The following is a 25,298-nucleotide window of genomic DNA, read 5'->3' on the forward strand; positions in this document are numbered from 1 at the left end:
TGAAGCAGAGTGTGCCTATCAGTCCAATGAGGTGTGACCTGTGATGGCCCTTCAAATCTCGTACCTGAGGCAGCTACTTCACCTTGCTGTGTCATCAGGCCCTTTCTGCTGGTCATGTGAGACCACACTTGAGGGCTTCCATTTTAGGATAGCATGTCTCCAGCAAGGAGATTTCTGACTAAACAACAGGAAGAACTTTCTGACAGTAAGAACTGTTCGACCATGGAACAGACTCCCTTGGGAAGTTGTAGTCTCTCCTTCCTTGGATATTTTAAAGCAGAGGTTGGATGGTCATCTGTCATGGATGCTTCAGTTGAGATTCCTGCATTGCAGGGGACTGGACTAGATGACTGGGGGCCCTTCCAACTATGATTCGGTGGAACGGTTGTTGCATCTACGCCATACATCTATTTCTTGTGTTTCTGTGTCAGGATGTGTGAAACATTGATCACGAATCAGAGACGCCTGTCTTTAAACGACATTAGGATATTAATCCAACTTATAAATAGCTGCAGTCTTACAGACGTATTTAACTGATCATCATTTCTAAAATACAATTTCAAGGTTGACAAAATATGCTCCGATAAAAACTGCATGCTGCTCAATGTAGCTCCTGTTCATTTAAAAGCCATAGGTTTTTTTCCTCAGTAAAAAAAAAGGATGCCTTGAGCAACATTTCTGCATTTAGCACCATTTGTCTCCTTTTTTTCCCATAGTTCTAATGCATGACATCTTGTCCCTGAGGAAAAGAGGTTTGTTTTTAGAGGCTTGAAGTAATCCACCCCTTATATACACTCAATTTACAAATATTAATAAGATTTCTTGAAGGCTTTACAGTCCATTTTTGACATTCTTAATGAATGAGGGATAACATGAAAATTGAATGTAGCAGTGTGCAGCAAGGTAACGCTCATTGAAACAGAATTCTGAAAATTTGTATTTTTTGTGGCAAATGACTAGGAATCTCCATAGAAGACTAGCAGTCTGTGATGCTGTGCTCCTTCCCAATTAACCTAATTAAGACTTCATAGCGTAACCACCTCCTGAAACAGATTTACAGTGGTGCCTCGCAAGACGAAATTAATCCATTCCGCGAGTCTCTTCGTCTTGCGGTTTTTTCGTCTTGCAAAATACGGCTATTAGCGGCTTAGCGGCTATTAGCGGTTTAGCGGCTTAGCGGCTATTAACGCCTTAGCGGCTTAGCGGCTATTAACGGCTTAGCGGCTTTAAAAGGAAACAAACTCGCAAGAACTCGCAAGACGTTTTGTCTTGCGAAGCAAGCCCATAGGGAAATTCGTCTTGCGGAACGACTCAAAAAAAGGAAAACTCTTTCGTCTTGCGCGTTTTTCGTATTGCGAGGCATTCGTCTTGCGAGGTTCCACTGTACAGGTAGATAGAAAAGAGGGTTGGGTACAGACTTTCCCCAAGACCCCAAGACAGAGTACAACAATTACAACACAGTATTAGAAAAGGTAGGGACGCGGGTGGCGCTGTGGGTTGAACCACAGAGCCTAGGATTTCATAGAATCATAGAATCATAGAATCATAGAGTTGGAAGAGACCACAAGGGCCATCGAGTCCAACCCCCTGCCAAGCAGGAAACACCATCAGAGCACTCCTGACATATGGTTGTCAAGCCTCTGCTTAAAGACCTCCAAAGTAGGAGACTCCTTCTGATTTGCCGATCAGAAGGTCAGCGGTTCGAATCCCCGTGACCGGGTGAGCTCCCGTTGCTCGGTCCCAGCTCCTGCCAACCTAGCAGTTTGAAAGCATGTCAAAGTGCAAGTAGATAAATAGGTACCGCTCCAGCGGGAAGGTAAACAGTGTTTCTGTGCACTGCTCTGGTTCGCCAGAAGCAGCTTAGTCACGCTGGCCATATGACCTGGAAGCTGTGCACCGGCTTCCTCAGCCAATAAAGCGAGATGAGTGCCACAACCCCAGAGTCGGTCACGACTGGACCTAATGGTCAGGGGTCCCTTTTAGCTTTATTAGAAAAGGTATAAAACAACTAAAACTCACAGAAAGAAAGTAGGTCTCAAAAATAAATATCTCAAGTGCCAAAAGCCAGGGGAAAGAGGTGTTCCTTCAGTATTAGCTTGATATTGGCAGTTTGATTGTCAGTCACTTTGCTGCTTCTTTGATTAACTTAACCTGGTACCATCTTTGTGGCCTTTTTAGTGTCAGATGAAGAAGTCTTTGATCACCCAGGCCTTTGGTGCTAGATTTACGTATAAGCTAAACAAGCTATAGCTTAGGGCCCCACTCTCTTGGGGCCCCCAAAAAAAATTAAAGGGAAAAAACCTGGATGTAAATTTCCAAAATATAAGATAAAAAACAAATAAAATAAAACCTACATACAGCAACAGTGTTTTGTGTTGTGTAGGCTCCCATGACGTAAGTAATGAGCCCCGTCTGCTAGCCTGCTCCCTAAAATATCACTGGTTTGCTCATTTCTATATATAGGGTGCTTACATAAAATATGTATTTTATGATAAAATACATATTGTGTTATGTGCAAATGTCTTTAGATACCTATTAGGTCCATAAATTACCACATAGCATATATTCAACACAAAAAACAGAGACAATTTGTTGTTGACAAAGGACAGCTGGACATATAAAGGACCCCATTACCTTCAGTAGCTTAGGGTCTCATCAAACCTAAATCTGGCCCTGTAAATAACTTACCGTATTTTTCGCTCTATAACACGCACCCGACCATAACACACACATAGTTTTTAGAGGAGGAAAATCCGTAGGCATGCCACCCGTAGGCATTCCCTCCATAACACACACAGACATTTCCCCTTACTTTTTAGGAGGAAAAAAGTGAGTGCAAAAAATACGGTATGTTCTGGTCCTCTTTTTTAAAAAAAAATGTTTTTAAATGTTTCATTGTGATTTTAGTTTCGATTAGCTTTTACCGTTACATATTGCATTTTTAATCCCCCCCACTTGTTTCATGAGCAGCCCAGAAAAATTGCATTATGAGTCGCTGAGTGAATTTAGTTGATTAGTAATAAATAACATGATCTGAGTTATTTGACCCTGCAACTCCCGGCATTCTGGATTCACCAGATCACCCACTGAAGTTACCCCTTTTTCTGTGTGTCTGTACCCCTAAGTAGAGTGATCTGTTTAGGTTCCACTGAAGGATGTTAAGAGATACAGTACTGAATAAATACCCTTAGGATAGCACTGTCTGTTACCTAGAAATGCCTACAGGTGTTGTTTTTTTGCCACCTGAAGGATTGATCATGTACCAGGAGCTGTTCAGAACTGGGTGGCTTTACAAGCAAGTAACAGACTTTAGTAAGTGCTGAGAGAATCTCTTACATTCTGTTCCCCAGATCCGCTGCAGAGCAGAAATAGCTATGGAGAAATGCATGCTGCTTCAAGGATATCTCCCTAATTGAAAATGTATTTCAAACTATATATTGCTGGCGTCAGGCTGGGGTTAGAAGAGAGGGAGAATTATCAACCACACGCTTCCCTTGAATAGGAAGGGAGGTGGGGGAAGCAGACGGCTCGGGGTGATTGTGCAGAGGAAGCAAAAGCAGCATAATGAGAACCCATACAGAGCGCAGACGTTTACATTAAATACCATGTCTTAATAAAATAACATTTAATTAGCAAATGCCATATTGGTGCATGCCTTAACCTTTAAATCCTGCAGCTGTTTAGGAGCTTGTAAGAGATATAAGACCTGCCATTAGCTGAATGATGGGCTCCAGGAGAAAAGTGTGGCTTATTGCCCCCTCTCAAAATGAGAATGATAAATTATGGCGGTAGCACCGAACAAGACTGCACCTAAAGCGAGCTCAGAAATGCTTTGCCTTCGCTAAACTGCAGCACCGTCTATGTTGCCGGGCGCGCAAGCTCAATTTTTGTTCTGCTGGTACCTGCCAGCACACCTTCCAAGATCAAAACAGGTCCTGATCTTTCTGAGAAACCTCTTCTTATGCCTTCAAACATCTTGATAGACTTGAGAAGGAATGTCAAGCAGGAACGGGGAGTTTGTGAAATGCAAGCCCCCCCCCCCCGATGTTGATGGAAAAAAATTCCCACCCTCTTTCGCGGGCCATTTATTTATTATTTCCCCATATTTATATCCAGCCTTTACTCCCAAGGAGAGCAGAGAGCAGTTGGCGGCATGGCACAATCAATAAAAAATAGTGTCAACAACATTCTAACAACTTTAGGGCTTCATCCAATTATTAGAAATAATAATTGCCTTCCGCACACACACTGTTGGAATCTGGGGGGAAAGTGCAGCTTATGTTCAGGCCAATACAGTATATATATATATTTAAAAGTAGTAGTAATAATAATAATAATAATAATAATAATAATAATAATAATAATAATATATTTATACCCCACCCATCTGGCTGGGTTTCCCCAGCCACTCTGGGCGGCTTCCAAAAGAATATTAAAATACTGTGATACATCAAACATTAAAAGCTTCCCTAAACAGGGCTGCCTTCAGATGTCTTCTAAAAGTCTGGTAGTTGTTTTTCTCTTTGATATCTGGTGAAAGGGCGTTCCACAGGGCGGGCGCCACTACCGAAAACGCTCCTTCAGGTATACCAGGCCAAGGCCGTTTAGGGCTTTAAAGGTCAGCACCAACACTTTGAATTGTGCTCAGAAACGTACTAGGGAGCCAATGTAGGTCTTTCAAGACCGGTGTTATATGGTCTCGCGGCCGCTCTACGAAGTAGACACCTGTTGCAGAGACCCAGCTGGGAAAGACTGTCAGAAGAAGAATGCATTCAATTGTTTCCGGAAAGCGCCTCTTGTATGTTGACAGGAAATGTATTCCACAGAACGAGGGCAGCCACACCGAAAACCCTGATCTTAGTTACTGAGGAATGGGGTTTCTGATATCTTTGGATATACAGTGGTACCTTGGGTTACATACGCTTCAGGTTACAGACTCCACTAACCCAGAAATAGTACCTCAGGTTAAGAACTTTGCTTCAGGATGAGAACAGAAATCGCGTGGTGGCAGCAGGACGCCCCATTAGCTAAAGTGGTAGCTCAAGTTAAGAACAGTTTTAGGTTAAGAACAGACCTCCAGAACGAATTAAGTTCTTAACCGAGGTACCACTATACCAGTGTCTTACTGGATATATAGCAAATAAAGCAGTCTGTTAGTGCCAATACCTTGAACATAACTTGGTAGGAAATGAGGAGTCAGTGCATGTTGGTGGTAGTTGACTTCCAAAAGCAACATGGCCTCTGGAGCAACCTCAAGGGTAGTCACAAAGAGAGGGCACTGCACTGAGCCAACCTTGAGGTTACTAATGCAGTGATAACTCAATGGCTGGCTGGTCAGGTGGGTTCTACGTCCCCCATGCCATCTGCTACTGATGCTGCTGGCCAATCAACAGAAAAAGCATTACACCAGGGATGGAGAAGGTTGTCCCTCAGACTGATAAAGGTTCTCCATCCCTGGCTTAGCAGGGCACACAATGATAGGAAGATTTGACACGGCTGCAAATCTGACAGCATAGGAGCCAGCTCCTAGGTCCCTTAGGCCCCCTGAATAAAATATTTGAGGGGGCTGTCCTCCCCCCCCCCAAAATCAATGGGCATTGTCATTCAAATGGTTTGTGTGAACTGCATCTTGTGATCAGTTATGCAGGATGGGGCTTAACACCCCCCCCCATATTTTATTCTAGTTTCTGACAGTGTCAATGGAAGGCAATGTAGAATCTGCTGCTATTCTACACCTTGCCTGAATTGTCTTGTCTCCCGTTCTGTTGAAATCACTCAAGGCAAGTTTTCACTGTTCACTAGTATCTGACATTAAGAAACATGTACGTGTATGTAAACTCTATGCAGGGTTCTGGAGAAGAGGTTCAAAAATGAAACTACTTTGAGCTAACAACCCTTGTTGCTTTTTTCCCTTTTTTTTCTTTGCTGCTGGCAGAAATTTATTTTTAATTACATGGGTGAAGTGGGAGGATGAAGAGACATTAGCAAATAACAAGATATTCTCTTTCATTTTAAACCCACTTTGCAGATCCGCAATTTTGCCGTCACCTGCTATGTGTTTGCCTTGATAAGGTGCCTGGTCTCTGTTATAGAAGGCAATGTTCTGTTACCTTTCTCATTTAAAGGGAATAATTTGCTTAGCACAGAGTCGTCGTAAGCAGACTGTCACTGAATGACTTTTATCTGGAGTTTATATTAGAGTGTGAATGGTAAAGCCATAGATCTTAAAACAAACTGTGTTCTAAATCTGCCTGAGTGTTTTAGCCTTGGAACAGAAGCCAAAAGGAATTTGGATTTAACTCTTCACAAAAACCATGCGGTTGAATTATTGATTTTGTCCTATTTTCCCCTGCCCTCATCTTTGCACTTCCTCCCTTAACTTTGGAATTCTCAGGAAATATTGTCACAAGGTATCTTAAGGCTAGGGACGCGGGTGGCACTGTGGGTAAAACCTCAGTGCCTAGGACTTGCTGATCGCATGGTCGGCGGTTCGAATCCCCGCGGTGGGGTGCGCTCCTGTCGTTCGGTCCCAGCGCCTGCCAACCTAGCAGTTCGAAAGCACCCCTGGGTGCAAGTAGATAAATAGGGACCGCTTACCAGCGGGAAGGTAAACACTGTTCCGTGTGCTGCGCTGGCTCGCCAGATGCAGCTTGTCACGCTGGCCACGTGACCCGGAAGTGTCTGCGGACAGTGCTGGCTCCCAGCCTATAGAGTAAGATGAGCGCACAACCCTAGAGTCTGGCAAGACTGGCCCGTACGGGCAGGGGTACCTCTACTTTACCTTTATCTTAAGGCTGGGTTGGGGAACCTGTGGCTCCCAGATATCTCCTATCTTTCTTGACCATTGGCCATGCTAGCTGTGGCTGATGATAATCAGAATGTGGAAGGCCACAGAATTAAACCCATGGTGTAAATAATTCCTAACAGGATCTGAGGATCCAATACTTTGGCCACCTCATGAGAAGAGAAGACTCCCTGGCAAAGACCCTGATGTTGGGAAAGATGGAGGGCACAAGGAGAAGAGGACAACAGAGGACGAGATGGTTGGACAGTGCTCTCAAAGCTACCAGCATGAGTTTGACCAAACTGCGGGAGGCAGTGGAAGACAGGAGTGCCTGGCGTGCTCTGGTCCATGGGGTCACGAAGAGTCGGACACGACTAAACGACTAAACAACAACAACAGGATCTAGAGCTTTTTCTACCGAGACCGCCAGCCCAGACTCAGTTCACGGTGGGAAAATGACCCATTGCAACTGAATGCCGCATGGAAGGCATTTACAAATTATCCAACCTAGGAAGAAAAAGATAGCAATTGCATTGTTCATTTCAGCAATATCAGTATCTGTGCAGAACCTAAGGAACTGAGCTACACTCTGTTCTTACTTTAACATCAACATCAAAAATAAGGTAAGGAGTCTTGTTGAATCTCATATAGATGGAGATAATCCCTTCAGGTCCTATATGGGACTTCTTAGTTTAGAAAAAAGGCAAGTGAGATGTGACACTACAGAAGTTTATAGAATTATGTGTGGCATAGAGAAAATGGAATTTTTTCCTCCATCCCTCATAAACTTGTGGTTCTTTGCACAGCTGAACTGTGGAATTCACTCTCATGGGTAGCAATGGTGGCCAATAACTTGGACGGCTTTAAAAGAGGATTAGGCAAATTCATGCCTACTAGCCATGATGACCATGTTCCATCTCCACTTTAAGAGGCATTATGTTTCTGAATACCAGGTGTTGGGAATCACAGGTGGGCAGCATTGGGACCAGGGGGCCCTGGGTGTGTGGGTACCCACAAAAGTTTCCCCAGCCTCCACCCACCACTCCCCGCTGCCCCCCTTCAGTGGGACTTACACTCAGGCAACTGTGCACTGCGCTGTGGCCCAAGACCTCAATACAATCCACACTTAAAGGGAAGCAAATTAATTGGATGTAGCATAATATTAATGTTTTATGTTTTAGTATGTGTCAGGGGTTCAGGAGCAGAGGCAAGGGCAAGGGAGGAAACAGAGAGCGAGGGGGAGGAGGCAGAAGAAAGGATGAGTGATGACGACGACCCGAGATCTCTGAGTCTTTCCAGTGAATCAGAAGATTCACAGAAAGGAGCACCAGTGGCCAGGGCAAGGGGGGAGCCTAGGGGGACACCCCAGGAGGAAAGGGCCAGAGGGGGCTCAGAGGGGAGCAGTTGGAAATCGGGACCAGCGTCACCAACAGAGAGCAGGGGAGAGGAAGGGAGTCAGGTATCAAGCGCTGGCAGCTCACAACAGGAGGGAGGGCACGAGTCAGGAGTGGCCACACCTCCATCGGGGAGCGAAGAAACGGTCAGACGGAAAGTGGAAGGTTGGGCGCGCGCGCCAAGTTCAAATACACAGGAAGGTGGCGCAGTAAGCAGCCCGGAAAGGGAGCCAGGTCCTAAAGCCCGGCGCAAGGAGACAGAAGGGTCCGGGGGGTCAGCGTCAGAAGAGTCCCGGAAGGAAGAGACCACGGGGGGCAGAGGGACCCAGAGAAGAACGGTCAGGCGGAAAAGGTGGAGTAAGGCTAGGATATTAAGTTGGTGTACAGGAGGCGGGGACCCAGACAGAGCTTCGCCGGTCTAACCCATAAGACGTAGAGCTTCACGCAGCAGCTGGAGAATGGAAATTGTAACTCAATAAAGACTTTTACAAAGTGATTGCTGGCTAGCGTGATCCTCTGTGAGCTAGGATCTGGAAGCAGCTCTGACAGTATGATTTTATATGTGTTGGAAGCCACCCAGAGTGGCCGGGGCAACCTAGCCAAATGGGCGGGGTATTATTATTATTATTATTATTATTATTAGGAATGAGGAATGGGTTGAATATGCTTCATGATTAGGAGGACTTTGCTTCTGGTTTATTTCATGGCACTCTCAGTCTAATATTTGTTAGGGGATCTGATGCCACATTTAAATATTTATTTTGACTTGTCTCGTTGGTATGTGGCATGGCATGTATTCCCCCCCCCTTCCTACAAGAGAAGGTGCTTTTAGAAAACTCAAAGAATTATCTACACTTTGGAGAGCTTCATGTATATTCATTAAGCCAATACTAGTGCTGGATTCTCTTAAGCCTGCATTAAGAATTTATGGTTTCATCTTTTATGCTCCTAAAACAAGAAATGTTCAAAACGAGTGGGAGATATATTTTTTGAGCATCTATTGTAAGTTTTTACCGCAGCAGAGTGTTAAAGTTCTAACAACAAAAGGAAATTTCAGAAATGAATGGACACAGGCTTTGGAACAATGAATGTTGGAGGAGAGTATTTGAGGAATACTCAACAGTATGGGGTCTGGCAACAGACCCCCAGAAACTTACCTGAGGCTTTTGTTGCAGAAACATTTAGTCTGATTTTGGAAAACAAGAATAATGAATGCTGAAACAATGCTGCGTTGATCTTACTTTCAAGTGCTCGTAAACATGGGATACAGCCCGACTTTTAGACATAAAAACATGACAAAGATCCCTCCAGAAGAACAGTGAGCGACGGCATCTGGTGGATTAAAAAACCCATGTTATTCTTGAAAGGATATGGAATCAGCCATGTTGTTTCAAAGAGATGCCCATGTGTCTCTTTATTAAAATATGTATGGCGCTTCTGAACCAATTTGCAGAGCAGGCTCATGGTGGAGCAAAGTGAAGACAATTTTCCTAACCTTCTATACACCTAGGAGCCAGCTCTAAATTCATCTATTTGCTCTTGACTGTATAGTGCACTGATTCACTCCTGCTGCAGCATATGGGCAAATTACCATTTGGCATTTGAAGACATTTTGATGGACTTCTCTGAGCTGGATGATTGAAACAAATGGAGGCAAATGGTGATACTTCCAATGATTTAGTGGCACAAAGCAAGCCAATAAAAGTAATTCTCTTGCAAAGGAGGATATTGTGCCATCCCAGCAACACAACACAGCTCAGTGTGAATATGGGTGATAATGTAGATTACAGACTGGAGCCAGTGGAGCCCAGTAGATAAAGATTGGGCTTGTACTTGTGAAGAAGACCTGGACCCTCTTCTACATTTGTTAAATGCCCACAGGGGGAAGGGGCATTGTGGAATTGTCCTGGCTAGCTCCACCCCATAGGTCGAGAAACATGCATTGTCTAGACCTCTAGGTGACACTTGATCAGTGTCAGGTCAAAGGAGGTCTACTGTAAACAGATTTGTGTGTCAAAGCCCCAAGCCACCCCCATGAGAATAAAGACACAAGGACACAGACTTTTAGGTTAATGTTAATGGGCAAAATTTAGGCCACAACTTTATTGGTTACAGAATTTGAGTGGTATTGGCTTAGGCATTGGCATCAGCAAACTATATCTGACTCCTGCCTGCCTTGCAGGGAGTCTGGTAAGGGTAAACCACCAGTAGGGGGAGCCCCGCCAATGTGGATCAACTCGAGCATCCCTTGGGTTCCCGCTGGGGTTGTGGCACGGCCCTAGCAACACCCCGGACTTTGGACGAGATCGACACCCCCGGATTCCTTTAACAGAATAACCTTAAGCTTGGAGGGGCAGGTGATGGCCGCACCTCTCCCCCCCCACACACAACGCTATTCCAATGCCTAACTGCCAAACCTTACAAAGTTGTGATGATTACTATGAGGTAGGCGAAAACCAAGTGGCCAGTGCCAATTTGCCAAGTGGAAAAAGTCCTACCAGGCCCCTCAACGGCGACCAACTGAAGTCCATAGCCAATGACGCAACCTGAACAAAGGGCAGAAGGGTGGGAGATCCACAGTGCGACGATGAAAAGGGGCAGTGCAGCGTCATGCTGAGGATTAAATTGCCCCGGACACCCCCCTCAAGCCGCCCAATTGGCTGCTTGGCTAACTGGAATGGCCGGGCCTCCCCAGTGTAAGGCAGGACACAGTCCCACTCCCCACGCTGAGGGGGGAGGCTTGGTGGCTCACCCACAACGCGTCCCCACAAAGAGGTGGAGCCAATTTATGCATGCAAGACTCACTCCACAATGACAGAGACCCAGGGACAAGAATCCATCCCTGTGCAGCCCCACTTCAGATCCACACCAGGCATGCATCAGCATGGCCAACACACACACACATTGGAGTGTATGGAGTCTGGGCTAGCCTGAATATTCTAGGGAGCCCTGTTGCATGGTTAATGTACAATGTCTGAAGAGGTCTGTGCACTTGACTGTGCACATCTTCCATGGGCTGACTGGGCAATTTACTAAATCTCACCTTCGTTTCCCCCCTCTGCAAAACAGGAATAATAATGGGAATAATGCTTCCTAGGATCCATTGTGAAATCAAATAATACATGCGAGAAAGGATTTTGCAAGCTGAAAGTGCTACTCAAAACTATAAATAACAGTGGTGTGGTAATGTAGTGGTAATGTAGCAATAATCCAAGACTATTATGATTACTTCCAAATGCTTTTTAATGTTTAGCTTCTAAGCATAAAGCTTTAAGCACAATGGCATGTATTCCTTTACCAGAATAGCTGTTTTTCTTTCTGTCTTAACGGCGCCAATATTTAACAGAGTCTGTGAATTTCAAATGCGCTTACCAGCGGCGCCAACTATTTTATGTTTACTCTTATATTATGGGAGCTTAATTGGAAATTTGCTCATCAAGCTATGGAGAGTTTAATTAAACTCAGTGAAGAAATTACCAAGTCATAAAAGGAGCTGCGTTAAAAATGTGCTATTTTGGTTCCGAAGTCAAAAGAATTTTTGTGCTCCCTGATGGTCCTATTTTCAGAACAATAAAGCCCACCTCTAGATGATGCTAATTTAATTATTGGCACTGTCTTCTCATTCCCATCACATGGCTGCCTCGTGCTCGAAACCCTGTGGCTGGCTGCCTCCTTGCAAAGCAGAGTTGAAGAGAGGATGATTTGCAGAGGAGAAGGAGGGGGGAAGAGATGCTTAAAAGGATGCTAAGTTTAAATCCAACCTAGTTTTAATTCAATAGTGTTTGTAGGCAACTTCCTCACCACTAACTGTGGTGTTGTTTTTCCTTGCATTCCTTTATTCATCCATATTGAACTTTAAAAAAAACAACAACAAACCTCAACACAGGTATTTATGTCTTGATGATATGTACATAAAATAATGTGCATTATTTTACTTTTGACTGCATTCCGTTTCTACTCACTTTGCTTTAGCTACATATCCTTTCCTCTGCCAATAAGTTGAGGCTTACCATTCTCTGTCTAAAGTTGTGTTGTTGGCAGAAGTGGCTCTCTGGGTGGGGCAGAGTGGGTACGTTAACTTCCCTGTTTGACTATTAATAGGTGGGCAGAATAATCCTAACCGCCTCTTACACCAGGCTGTGGGGGTTTGGAATGAGTGGAGGTGTTTTTATCATATGTAGTGGAATTGTAGTGTAATTAAAAAAATTCAGGGAAATTATATATAATGAATCGGAAAAAATGTTTAAAATAACCTTTGTTAAAAAAACCAGAAGCTTTTTTTATTATGAATTATAGGTACCAAGATCATAAAAGAGCAGAGGAAATTATTTATGCATGCTTCAACGGCTGCTCGGATGCTGCTTGCCCAGAGATGGAAGGAAGAGACAACCCTGATCAAAGAAGAATGGCAAATCAAGTTGATGAGCTATGCCGAAATGGCAAAATTAACTGGGAAGCTCAGGAACCAAGAAGACAAGGAATTTAATGAAGGAAGTGTTCATAATGTATGCACAAAACCATTGCAAACAGGTTAAAAGATTAGCAGGATTCTAAATACACTTGCAATGTAACAGAAAGTACAGATAACTTAGGAAGATGACAAATTGGAGAAGTATTGATATGCAGTTGAAAACAGAATTAATAGGACCAAAGGATGGGATGGGGGGAAGTCAGGAGATTCAGAGCAATCTCGATATGTGGAATTTGTATGATCTTTTGTTTTTTGTTTTTTATATAATTTTTTTATTAAGTTTTAACAATGCACAATATAAAAGAAAAAATACAGAGACAAGAACAAAAGAGATATAAAAATACAAAATACATACTACAAAATACAACAATACAAACATTAAATACAAAAATGCATACATTAAAAAACTAATAATAAAAAAGAAAAAACACATATAGAAAAAACACAAAAATTCCCTGTTTCTTAGTTTTATATCTTAAATTCACATATTTTCCTGACTTCCTCACATCCCCCGTTCTTGTATCCCTTTTAAAAGTTGGTTCAGCAAATTCATAGCCCTTAATTTATCTGTTGTTGGTTTAATCTTAAATTTTATCTTGTTGCTAGAACCCCCACAGTTCATTTCAATGTCATCAACATTCAGAAATTTTACAATATTTCTGCAAATAGATTTTAAATTTCCCCCCCATCTTCTTCCACTTGCTCTTCTCCCTGGTCTCGGATTCTGCCAGTCATCTCCGCCATCTCCATGTAGTCAATTAGTTGCATCTGCCAGTCTTCCACGGTGGGTAGATCTTCTGTCTTCCAATGTTTTGCTATAAGAATTCTTGCTGCTGCTGTAGCGTACATAAAAAAAGTTCTATCCTTCTTTAACACCGATTGGTCAACTATGCCCAGGAGGAAGGCCTCTGGTTTCTTCAGGAAGGTATATTTAAATACCCATTTCAGTTCATTATATATCATTTCCCAGAAAGCCTTAATCCTTGGGCACGTCCACCAAAGGTGAAAGAAAGTACCTTCAATTTCTTTACACTTCCAACATTTATTATCGGGCAAATGATATATCTTTGCAAGCTTGACTGGGGTCATGTACCACCTATACATCATTTTCATAATATTCTCTCTTAAGGCATTACATGCCGTGAATTTGTATGATATTTTGATGTAGGTTTATTCTTTCTCTCTCTTTTATTTTTCTTTTTGAAAATCAAATTATATATATATATATATATATATATATGGAACGAGTGGAGGTGTCCCTCTGCTCAGTTCTCCGGGCTGAGCCAGTGGAACGCTGCAAGTATTGGTGGCCCAGAAGCACAGACAGACATCTGCTGATCTGCACTTTGCTCTTGATCTCTTCTTCTTTTTAAGAATTCTCTTCTCAGAACAATTGCTGCTTTGCCTGATGCTCCTTCCTACGTCAGCAGCTGAACATCAAGAGAATTCCGCCCACATGGGTTGCTGTGACAACACAAGACTGGGCGGCACTTGCACGGTTGCTAATGATGTCATCCCAGCAGCCTATGTGGGCAGAAGTGGTTAAATGTTCATGTACCAGAGTGGGAGAAGCAGCAACTGTACTGGCGAGGCAATGTTGAAAAGAGGTTGCAGAGTTGAGATCTTGAGACGTATAGGGGAGAGAGAGATCTCTCTCTCTGGTATACAGAAACATCTGGACACATTTCTCTTGCTTTAGGGCATGCCAGCTATAGGTGTTTGCCAAGTTAGCAAAGAGTTGCGTGTCGAGGTCGCCAGGGCCACCCCAATAACTCACACATCACACAGAATTTTTTGTTTAAGATTTTTGGCATAATTTTGGCCACAGCTTTATTAAAATACAAATTTGTGAGTGGTTGCGTAGGCATTGGTTGCGACTATCTGCCCCCACCATGGGGGACAGAGTGACATTCCGCACGATGCGAAAGTCAGAAAAGGGGAATACACTTGGGGGTAGCAACGGAGCAGGGAACCTGCCCTCAGCCCTCCCCAAATGCAACCAGGAGCTCATTGCTATGGCCCGAGCCCCCTTGACAGGGTGGACAAGCAATAGTTAGCCCCCGATTCCTCTAACGGAATCCCTCGCAGCAGCAACATTAGAGGGGCAGGCACAGCCAATCCATGCCCCTCAACGAACCAAACCATAAACCAATGCCTAACCGCAACCTTACAAGTTGTGATGATTTGCTACGCAGTAGGCAAAAACCAAATGGCCCCAGCCAATCAGCCAGATGGACAAAATTCCTACCAGGCCCCCGCTCCAAAGCAGATGACCCCATGACAGGCATAGCAAGGTCAAAGCAAACAACCCTATTCTAGGGAGGGGGGGACGGGCAATCCGATGCACGGGCGAAAAGAGGAAGCCCTAGCCTCGTGCAAGGAGTTTTAGTATTTCTGGCTGTCAATCAATAAATGGCAACATTAACTTCTTCCCAACAACAAGAGAAGCCCCGATTGCATCAGTGGCCAACGAACAATTAGCCCGCCCCCCCCCAACTTTGGAGTGTCCTGGCGGCCCCCACCGCAACACGTGCTCTCCATGAAGGAGAACACGCTTTGTCTCTATGACACTTTCTTCTGTACATTGAAAGCCGAGTTCAGCACATGCCTTATCACATATGCACGCTGCAGCATTTCATGTGTAGATGAGTCACAATGGCAGACATTACAAGGTGTTTCCCTACTATTTTGAGTGACTGCTTGTAGACATACTCTCTTAAAGCACATATCCAGTGTCTTTCCATTACTTCACAAGCAGAAAAGCGTCCCGTAAAATACAATTAATTGGAAGGAAACAATATATTTTTAAAAGACTCGCACAGTGCATCCAAATGGCTCTAGTCTTCTCACTGTTTGCTGCAGCTTTTTATATGCTACCCATATAGCTACGAGCTCATTTCACTTCATTTAAATCAATTAGAAATCCCCACAGCACTGCAATTAGTGAAATATACTTAACAGAATCAATTGATAATCATTCTGAACATCTCATAATATCGCAGCTAGGAAAAAAAAACACTCAAGTGCAAACTCTAATTGCCATCAACAAAAAAAATAAAGTGATCCTCAGAACTTGAAGAGCAATGCACATGCATAATAAGTTGGTGTGTTTAATTCGCAAATAATTATCCAGTCCAAAAGGAAACAATGGAAGAACTTTGTAGGTTGTCTGGGTTCATTTGCTCCAGTTGAGAGGGCAGGCTGGTGAGGCCCCCTAGATTTAGAGGCCAGAGTTGCCCTGCCCTTGCATGAAGTCTTGGGTTTGCAATTTTGGGAGAGGGGAGACTGCCTGTTGGGGAGCGGGAGGGCTGGCAAGGCCCCTAGATTTAGAGGCCCTAGGCTTCAGCCTACTTAGCCTATACATAAATCCAGCATTGGATGTCCCTATTTTCACCAGAGAAATGTTGGAGGGTATGGAATAGGACAACCCAGGGTTTTTTTCAGCCTCAGTTCCAGCACCTCTCGGGTGGGTGCCATTGCCATTCTAAGAGAACAAAGAAGTTGTTCCTGGTGAGTACTGGCACCTCTCTTTCTAGAAAAATATTGTACTGGACATCCCTATTTTCACTAGAGAAATGTAGAAGGGTATGTAACCCTCAGCCTAGCCTATGTCACCGGTTGTGAGAATATAAGGACTGTGCTTTGGGTGGGGTGAAGGACCATTGTCAGGGAACTGCCATCGGTTCAGGAAGGAGAGAGGAAAAGCCGAATGGATTACAGAGAGCCTCCAAGGAGGAGAGTAACCACCTCTCCAGTGGAGAGGAGCTGCAGGGCTCGGAGGAGGCCAGGCGGTGCCAGGACACCTTGCCTGAGCAAAGTGGGGAGGAGGGAGGTCCCCCGTTACCCAAGCCTTCCTTGCGCAGTAAGCCTCCGCACAGAGAGGGGAGGCGCAGACTGGGCGTCAAGAAATTACTTTGCTGGGGAAAGTTTAAGGACTGCCCGCTCACAGATTCTGCCAGTATATGAGCCAGCCATGGGAGAGTGGCACTCTGGACAGATAAAGTTTATTTTTGCAGCTAAAGCAAGGCATTACAGCCGAGCAGGCAGGTATTTGCCTGCTTGCTCTCGAGCAGCTACTGGAACCTTTACAACCATGTATGGTGCATTGAGCTCCTAGGAAGAAAGGCAAGATATAAATTTAGTAAATCAATAAAGTATAACTGAAATCACATTCTCCGCATAATTCCTGAATTATGCAATATGGTTTTCAAAACATGGGTTGATTGTTATATATAAAAAAGTGAGTTGTGATTTACCAGAATTGCAGTTACCTTTTGGCAGTTATTTTAGCTTCCAAAGATATCCTGCTTAAATGTCTGGGTAGTATCCTCTGACAAGCAAACTATTAAAACATCAGTACAAATTAATTAGCTTTTGATGCAGAGTCTTACCGGCTTTCCCCTGCCTGCAGAATCTTTTTGTAAAAATCTTTCCTCTGAGACGGAGTATGTTTTTCTATATAGGCTTAATTGCAAATTAGCTTTCATTCATTACAGTTCCAAGTTCAGAAGGAGACATTACTTGTCCAATCACAAGGCCCTTCACATTATCCCGCAGTAATGGTCTTTCGGAAAGAACCACCAGGTTTTGTGTGAGACGGGGGAAAATAAATGTGCTGGCATCTAACTAGGGAATGAGTTTTCAAATTACTTCAGTTCTTGCTTAGCTGGCACGCTAAGTTCCTTTTTTCCAATTATGTCATGAATATGAGCCGAAATGCTAGGTATTCAGTGACAGGCTGAGTTTCGTTTGGGGGCCTAAATGAATGGTGATGTCATCTAAAAGACTTGCCTTAATCTTCGATAATGTGTCTCTGAAAACTCAACCCTTAGGCAATTCCTACAAATATGAAGTTATTGCCTAAAAGATAATGAATTGGTAATGAATTGCAACTCATTACCAAACTTAAAACAATGGAGAGACCTGGTCTGAACAGAGACATTGGATTCTTATCTCATTATACATGACTAAGCCATTTCTCACCTTCTCACCCCTTGCCTTTTCCTGTAAGACCTATTGCAGTCGTTAAGAGTCGTCAACAGGCTCATCTCAGCTATCTTCCAATCTCCGATTCCCACCACCCTTCTGAGTAATACCCCTCCCCACCTTCTCACTATATAGAAGGATCTGGCAACTTCTGTTTCAGTGTATCTGAAGAAGTGTGCATGCACACGGAAGCTTATACCAAGAACTAACTTAGTTGGTCTTTAAGGTGCTACAGGAAGGATTTTTTTTATTTTGCCTAAAAGATAGTTTTATGTACTTATCTGATAAGAAGGATAATAGGCTCAGTTTACCCATTGTGTGCAATGCATTACATTCCTCACTGAATAATCTAATGTGCTCACCAAAGGTCTTGGACTACAGTTCCCATCAGTCCCACTGAGCATGGTCAATAGCCCAAGGATGATAGGAGTTGCAGTCTAAAACATGTAGAGGAGACCACATTGCCTACCTCTGATCTAATATGAATCTCTGCTCCAAGCAATCATGCTACAGTGCACCTGTGATTCCCTTTTGAGTCCCAGTATTGTTTAAAGCTGGGCACACCATAGTTTTCCATACATGTGGTAAGAACTTTGCAGATTGTGCTGTTCATTTTCACTAGCTAAAATGACCTTACTGGAATCAACATCAGGGCTGACCCAAGACATTTTGGCGCCTGAAGCCAAATGACAGCTGAACCTATGACAGCTTAGCAATCATGACTTGAAAGGGTCCTAGCAATCGTGGCTCTGTTACATCTGAATTTACAAAATCATTGTCAAACCACTGTTGGCTGCTTCTCCTCCTCCAGAGGCTGCTGTACCATGAAGATGGCATATGAGCATATGGAGAACAAATGCAGTTAAGGAGCTCTAAACTATGGTTTGCTTGCATAACATAGCCCACATGAGGCTGCAGCAGAAGTAGAAAAGGGCTGTGGGGCTGTGCCTTTAGTATTCCCACCATCACATAACCATCACCAGCTTTTGTTTTAGTGTAACTTCTACAGCAAGTGGGTCTTTTGAACTCATGGAATCTCTTTGCATGATTAACAATCCTGATCTTCCATTTAGTAGATGATTCTACACAAGTGTGTGTGTTGGGGGGGGCGGGCTTCCTCTGCAGAAGTAATACAGTGGTACCTCGGGTTAAGTACTTAATTCGTTCCGGAGGTCCATTCTTAACCTGAAACTGTTCTTGACCTGAAGCACCACTTTAGCTAATGGGGCCTCCTGCTGCTGCTGCACCGCCGGAGCATGATTTCTGTTCTCATCCTGAAGCAAAGTTCTTAACCTGAGGTACTATTTCTGTGTTAGTGGAGTATGTAACCTGAAGCGTATGTAACCTGAAGTGTATGTAACCCGAGGTACCACTGTACTAGAACAGAGGGAAGTTGGAAGGAGCCACATAACAAATGGGGACAGGCCTCGATACGTGGCCCTGCTGTCTTTTGCTACCTCTGTCCCCCGCTTAGGGCTGCAATGTCTGAACAGGGCTCATTTAAGAGCTCAAAGCATGGCATAGGTTCTCAGTGATGGCATGCACAAACTGCAGTTTGCGATGAATTGAGCTATTGTTTTCTTAATACTGTAGGAACCTGTGAATGAAAAATCCCACATCTTAGCAGCGATCTTGAATTTCAATATAATCTATTCCCCTGCGATATATATATACACAGATGCTATTATATTGTAGGTATCTTCTGCACTGAATACTGCTATAAAGGAGCAGAGTTTTATCGAGCATATTTTATGCAACTCATAAACTTGCATCCCTTCATGTAGTACCCATCTATTTTGCATGTGACCTTCACATTTGCCGCTTCCCCTTTTGTCTGCCGCTATTGTCAGACTTGAAATGTTTATGCAGGCACTGGAAATTCTGCATATGCTAATTAAGTCTCATTTATTACCGTGTTTGTGTTGAGTTCTGGTCAAAGGTCAACTTCCCTTTATGAAAAACAACTATTTGCATCCATTAATGTGTGTGTGTGTGTATGTGACTCTTTGCAATGTTATGTCCATAAAACATTTCACTTAAAGCATACAGCTGCTGCATGAAAGTATTAAAGCCAGGATTAGTCTGAAGAAGCAAGTGGCAGGTAACACACAATTACAAAATGGGCAAATTTTATCTGTTGTACAGAATGGAAAATGTTACAGGATTTAGATGTGACATTCTGCTACAAAACCATATGGAACATTGTTGTCTCTGAGAAGATTGCATACCACCTCAAGGCCAGACAAGGATTGCCACATTTCAATATGTATGGTGCAAATTTATTACATGTAAAATATGCATCACTTACAGCAACAGTTCCCAATAGCATCTTTTGAACTCTGGAATTCCTAAATTGATCCATTGGATTTAGTTGATGATGTAATATATTACCATCCATCTCCCCTGTTATTAAAAGAAATACTCATTACATTTTGTTTTGTTTCAAAGCTGTCTGTAATAGAACATTTCCCCTCTCACTGTCTTCTAACCATTTATATTGTGTAGCTACCAGGCCATCAGCACCATCGATAGCCTAAAGTGAGCAACTTCCTCCAACAAAGGCTAGAGATAAACTGAAGCCTTAGGAGTCTCTTCTTCCTTCACAAGCTCTGTTCCGGGCATGGCAAACCTTTTGATCTCCAGTTGTTGCTGAGCTGGCCACTGGCCTTGCTGGGGCTGATGAGAGTTGTAGTTCAGTCACATCTGGAAGGCCAGAGGTTCCCCATACCCACTCCAGTCCTGTGGCCTGAAGACTTTGGATCTTAAAGACAAACATCCTAGCCTGGTGTCAAGCACTTCTTTCTCTTTCTGTGGATTCCACTGTGTTGGGTCCCTGCACTGCTGGGCAGATGCGGTAGTTCAGAAGGTTCAGAGGGCGACACCTGTGAGGGTTCTAGTTCAGTTTATGAAGGCTCTAAACTGCAGCCATCAGCCTCAGGTTCTGAGACTACTAGCATCAGGAGCCTGACCCAATTTGCCAGCTACTGGTACATGAGTACCTTCTCCTCCTCCAACACTGGGCTTGGGCCAGGACATGCTGGCTCCTTAACTGATACTAGTTAGACACTACTATCAGCAATTAATGTGCATGGCCTTTTAAACAGCCAGCTAGTTGTTTTTGTTGCAACCCTTTCCACACTGCTACAGTCTGAAATAAAATTAATACCAGAAGGGAAGCTTCCTTTCCCTGGCCAATAGCAGCAACAGAGGGAGTGATATGTTGTCTGGGTCACAGTGAAGACGGGAAGTGTTAAACCCAGCCTAAAATGTGTGCTCATTAACTGCTGATATGCAATTAATGTTATGTCCTGCCCTACATTAACACACACTGTCCTTTATTATATCTGTGTTGTGCAGAAATTATACAGTTCATCCAGTGCTGCACATTATTCCTGGGTGTGCATGGGGAAGAGGGAGGAATACACAAGCAGAACTGGATTAACAGCACATTCCTTGCCATTTCTACTCAGAAGTAAATCCTATAGAATTCAATAGAGTTAGGATGGCAGTCTACATTTACTAAGTTGTGACAAGGGTTAGATTGTTGTGTGTCGTTGGGTTCCTCATTAGAGATTCCCGAAACCCCTGTTGAGTGTACAATATTTTCACTGCCGTAGATAATAATACAACTCATGGACTGCCTAAGGTTGTCTGGCTCCTCCTGCCACATTTCCAATCTCAGTCAATATGGTCCTTTTCAGGGTACCTTTTTCTATTCCCCCTACTTCTCATTGTGCCAAATGTCTGCACCAAATACAGAGTTTGGATTTGATATCCCGCTTTATCACTACCTGAAAGAGTCTCAAAGCAGCTAACATTCTCCTTTCCCTTCCTCCCCCACAACAAACACTCTGTGAGGTGAGTGAGGCTGAGAGACTTCAGAGAAGTGTGATTAACCCAAGGTCACCCACCAGCTGCATGTGGAGGAGTGGGGAATCGAACCCAGTTCACCAGATTACGAGTCCACCACTCTTAACCACTACACCACATTGGCTATTTCTTTTAAGCATCTGAAGCTAGAGTCTTCTAGCTCTTGTTGTTGAGAAGGATGGATGGAGACAGCAGTATGTTTTTGTTGCAGGGTTGGTGAACCACCAGCCCATGGGACTGATATGGCCTGCCAAGTTTTTTCTCAAGGGCCACCATGGATGCAATTTACTGGCAACAGCACCAGTGGTAGGATTGCTCAGGGTTGGGGAGAAAACCCCAAACCAATGTGTGCTGCTTCTCCTTTTTTTCCTGCCAACTATTCTGAAAACAGAGCAAAGTGCTCCAAGCTGCTGTGGTTTTCCCTGTTTGCTTGGAGATCATCACCAGCACTTGCAAAATGCTGCAGCAGATTGAAGTGCTCCTTTTTGTTTCCTGAACACTCTGGTCTGTTGTGATGTTTCCTGAGTGCTGGTGATGATTGCCAAGTGCTCAGGAAATATTGGAGCAGATCAGAGCACTCTTTCCTGTTTTCAGAGCACTTGATGAAGGAAAGGAGAAGAGCTTGGTGAAGGGAAGCCAACAATGTAGGGAACCAGTGCCTAGCTATCTGCGGTGTGTGTCTGAAAATAACTTTACAGCCACAGGGCAACCCAGTGAATATTGCTTGCAGCCTGCCTGCATCTGAATCAGGGTTCAGAGATAGGGCCAGGTTGCTAGGCAATGGAGATGCTTATGGGATTCTCGGTGTCTGTGAGCTGTGCTGTGGTCTGCATCAGGGATTCCCTTGAAATAATGTCCCTGCCCAAATATTGAGAGAAGAGGTGTGCTCGCGCACACGTTCTGTGCGCATGATATGATCTGTGGTGTGTGCATGTGCAAAAGTGTGGGCACTCACACCCACTTTTTGGTCACATCCACAGGTGGCAGGTGGCCATCTGAGTGTCTTCAGCAATGTCTTGGGATGAGAAAAGCATTGCCCAGCCCTGTTAATAACACAGTGGGTTGGCTCTCATGTTGACATATACCGTATTACTTAATGCACCATCAGTTGCCAATTCTTCACTGGAAGACAGCACTGAAAAGTGTCATCTGTGATGGCTTAAAGGCATGTCAGTTGATGCTGCAGTCTTTGAGTAATGAACACAACTGCAACATTTTCTTTTTGCCATTAAGTCTGAATCTCTGTTACGGCTTGGTCTCTCCCACAAACGCAAGACAACTCTGGCTGTTAATTATTTCAGATTTATTGCTAAAACAACAAACTAAGACGGAGCTCCTCTACTCATCGTCCTCCCCAGAAGATGGAGTTACCCGGACTGAGCTCCTCCCCCTTCCCCAGCATGGAAGCCTTCACCTTCTCTTCCGGTATCTTTCCGCGTCTCTGCCACTTTTGAAATCCTACAAGATTTGGCAGAGCGTATTTCCTGCATTCCAACATCTTGCCCACTATCGTAGTTCTCACACATCTGTCTGTCCCTTTGGTCAGAGCTCAGATTACAGCTGCTCTCCTCTCTGCTTTCTGCTGTTAACTGTACCTCTCCCTGTGCCTGCTTCTTCTCCTCCTGTCAGCACCTGAGCTTCGCTGACAATCTCCTATCTTTTGCATTCTAAGAAATAGAATCTCTCTCTCTCTCTCTCTCTTTCTCTCTCTCTCTGAGTGTGTGTGTGTACAAACATACACATGACTGTGATTAACAAAACAGTTTTTTTAATGTGGCAAAAATGTTATCAGCTGCTCTGATAAAAAATTGAAATGATGCTTCTTCTAAAATGGTAGTTATGGATCTTTAAGGATAGAATGTTCAGAAGGGCTTCATTCACTGAAGTTAAATGATGCTGGTTAAATCTGCCTCATATAATCAACATGCTTAACTCTAATTAATGCATGAATGGGTTAAGACCATAGAGTAAACTCCCCCTCACCTTAGGAGGAAGGGTTACCAAATTCCGTTTTCTTTCACTTCCACCATGTGAACCCTACCAGCAAGGAGGTCAAAGCAGGATGCTCCAAGCTTAGACTGTGTGGCCATATTTACCGGTATGTTTCTATTCAAATAATTTAGAAACATTTATCATTTTGAAACCTAAGTTATAATGCCTTGCTGCTGTGTGGAAAAGCACATGAATCTGACCTTTGAAGAGTTTTTAAGTAAACTATTTTAACTTACCAAGCATGTAGTTTCTTTCTGTGCTAAGGGAAGTGGGAAACTTTGGAAGCAGCTTACAAGGGAATATTTTAAATATACAACAGCCTATATTTTCAAACTTCACTCTGCTGGATGTTTTGTGATTTTAAATCTCTGCTGGGGCTGTCTCACCAAAGAGTACGTGCCCCCAAACCAGGATCTGAGGCATCCAGGAATTTATATTATACCACTAGTTTTTATACTTTTAGCAAAACAAAATTCAACAACCAACATATCCTCCAGGTTGAGGCCAGGCTTAATGTCCAGAAGTTCTCCCTTTTTGCCAATACTATTTGATCTCTTGGCATCTCTTCAGCAATAATCAATAAGTCTGATAGGTTGTGGTTCTCAGAACTGAAACATTTAGCAACCGGTTGCTTCACTTTTTGAGTCAAAATTGCAGGTTTGTGATTTCTAAAACACAAGCAGAGGTCAACTGAAGTTTTACCTAAGTACAGGACTTGACACACCCACCCACACACTCACCTTGCTTTTTTCACTCAGTAGCATAGATTACATTGTGGAGTCTACAGGTGATGTTCTGTTTGATGTAGTATGTTCTTCCTGGCCCGGTGCTTTTGAAGATAGATGCCTCCATGAGATACAGTTGATACAGTGCTTGGAATTAATACACACACATGTGTGTCTGCATATATGTCCACTAAATCACAGGAAAGATGCTGAAATACAAGGTTTATACTGTCCCTGCCACCAGTACAGCTGCTGCTGTTGCTTTATTTAGCACCAAGTGTGTACTGGGCCCATTGCAGGCAGTAGAAATGACAGAGTGCATGCCTGCCCAGAGGACTTACTATCCACATTAATTCCCCTGCTTCTATGAATAGTTACTGGCTTGACCGAGAGTGGCATCAGATGTTACAAGGTAGTGAGGAAATAAGATGGACAAATGACTCCAGTGTAATGTTCAAAGGTAGGAACAGTGGGTTTCCCACCTCCTACTGAGATGTGTTAGTTGCTTTTTTCATTTGACACACATGAATCTCATTGTGAGGAAGATGCACTGCTTTTCCTTCAGATATTGCACCAGCAAAGCTGGCCATAAATGAACACCACCAGGCTACTCAATCCACATACATAATAGAATAGGAGGAACTGATGTGCAAGGCCAGTTTGAGACAATCACAAGCCTTTCGCCTTTCCATAGTATTGCCCTAGCAGTGCAGTGTAGGGCTTCTCCAACACAACCTCCAAGGCTAATATCACCAGGTTGGACAGAGAAGCCGTTGGGCAGTGGGATGTCTTTGAGACCCAACACTGAGAACAGCCCCTCACATCCAGTTGAAGGGTGGACTTGCTTCCTGGTGAGCAGGAAAGAACTGTTATGAATGATGGAGACCCCACCACCATCTCCAACCTTGGCTGGTGCTAGAATGAATATGGGAAGCCCAACTGGGGTGAGAAGCTATGAAGATCTGGTTTGAAACAGCGTCCCCAAGGCAGACATAAGGTGTGGCCCAGTCCTAACAAGTATTCATGGAATTTTCAATGACAATTGGGAATCTTGCATTTATACTAAATCATTGTCC

Source organism: Podarcis vaucheri (genome assembly GCF_965113315.1).
Source record: "Podarcis vaucheri genome assembly, chromosome: 3".
In the NCBI taxonomy this organism is placed as follows: Eukaryota; Metazoa; Chordata; class Lepidosauria; order Squamata; family Lacertidae; genus Podarcis; species Podarcis vaucheri.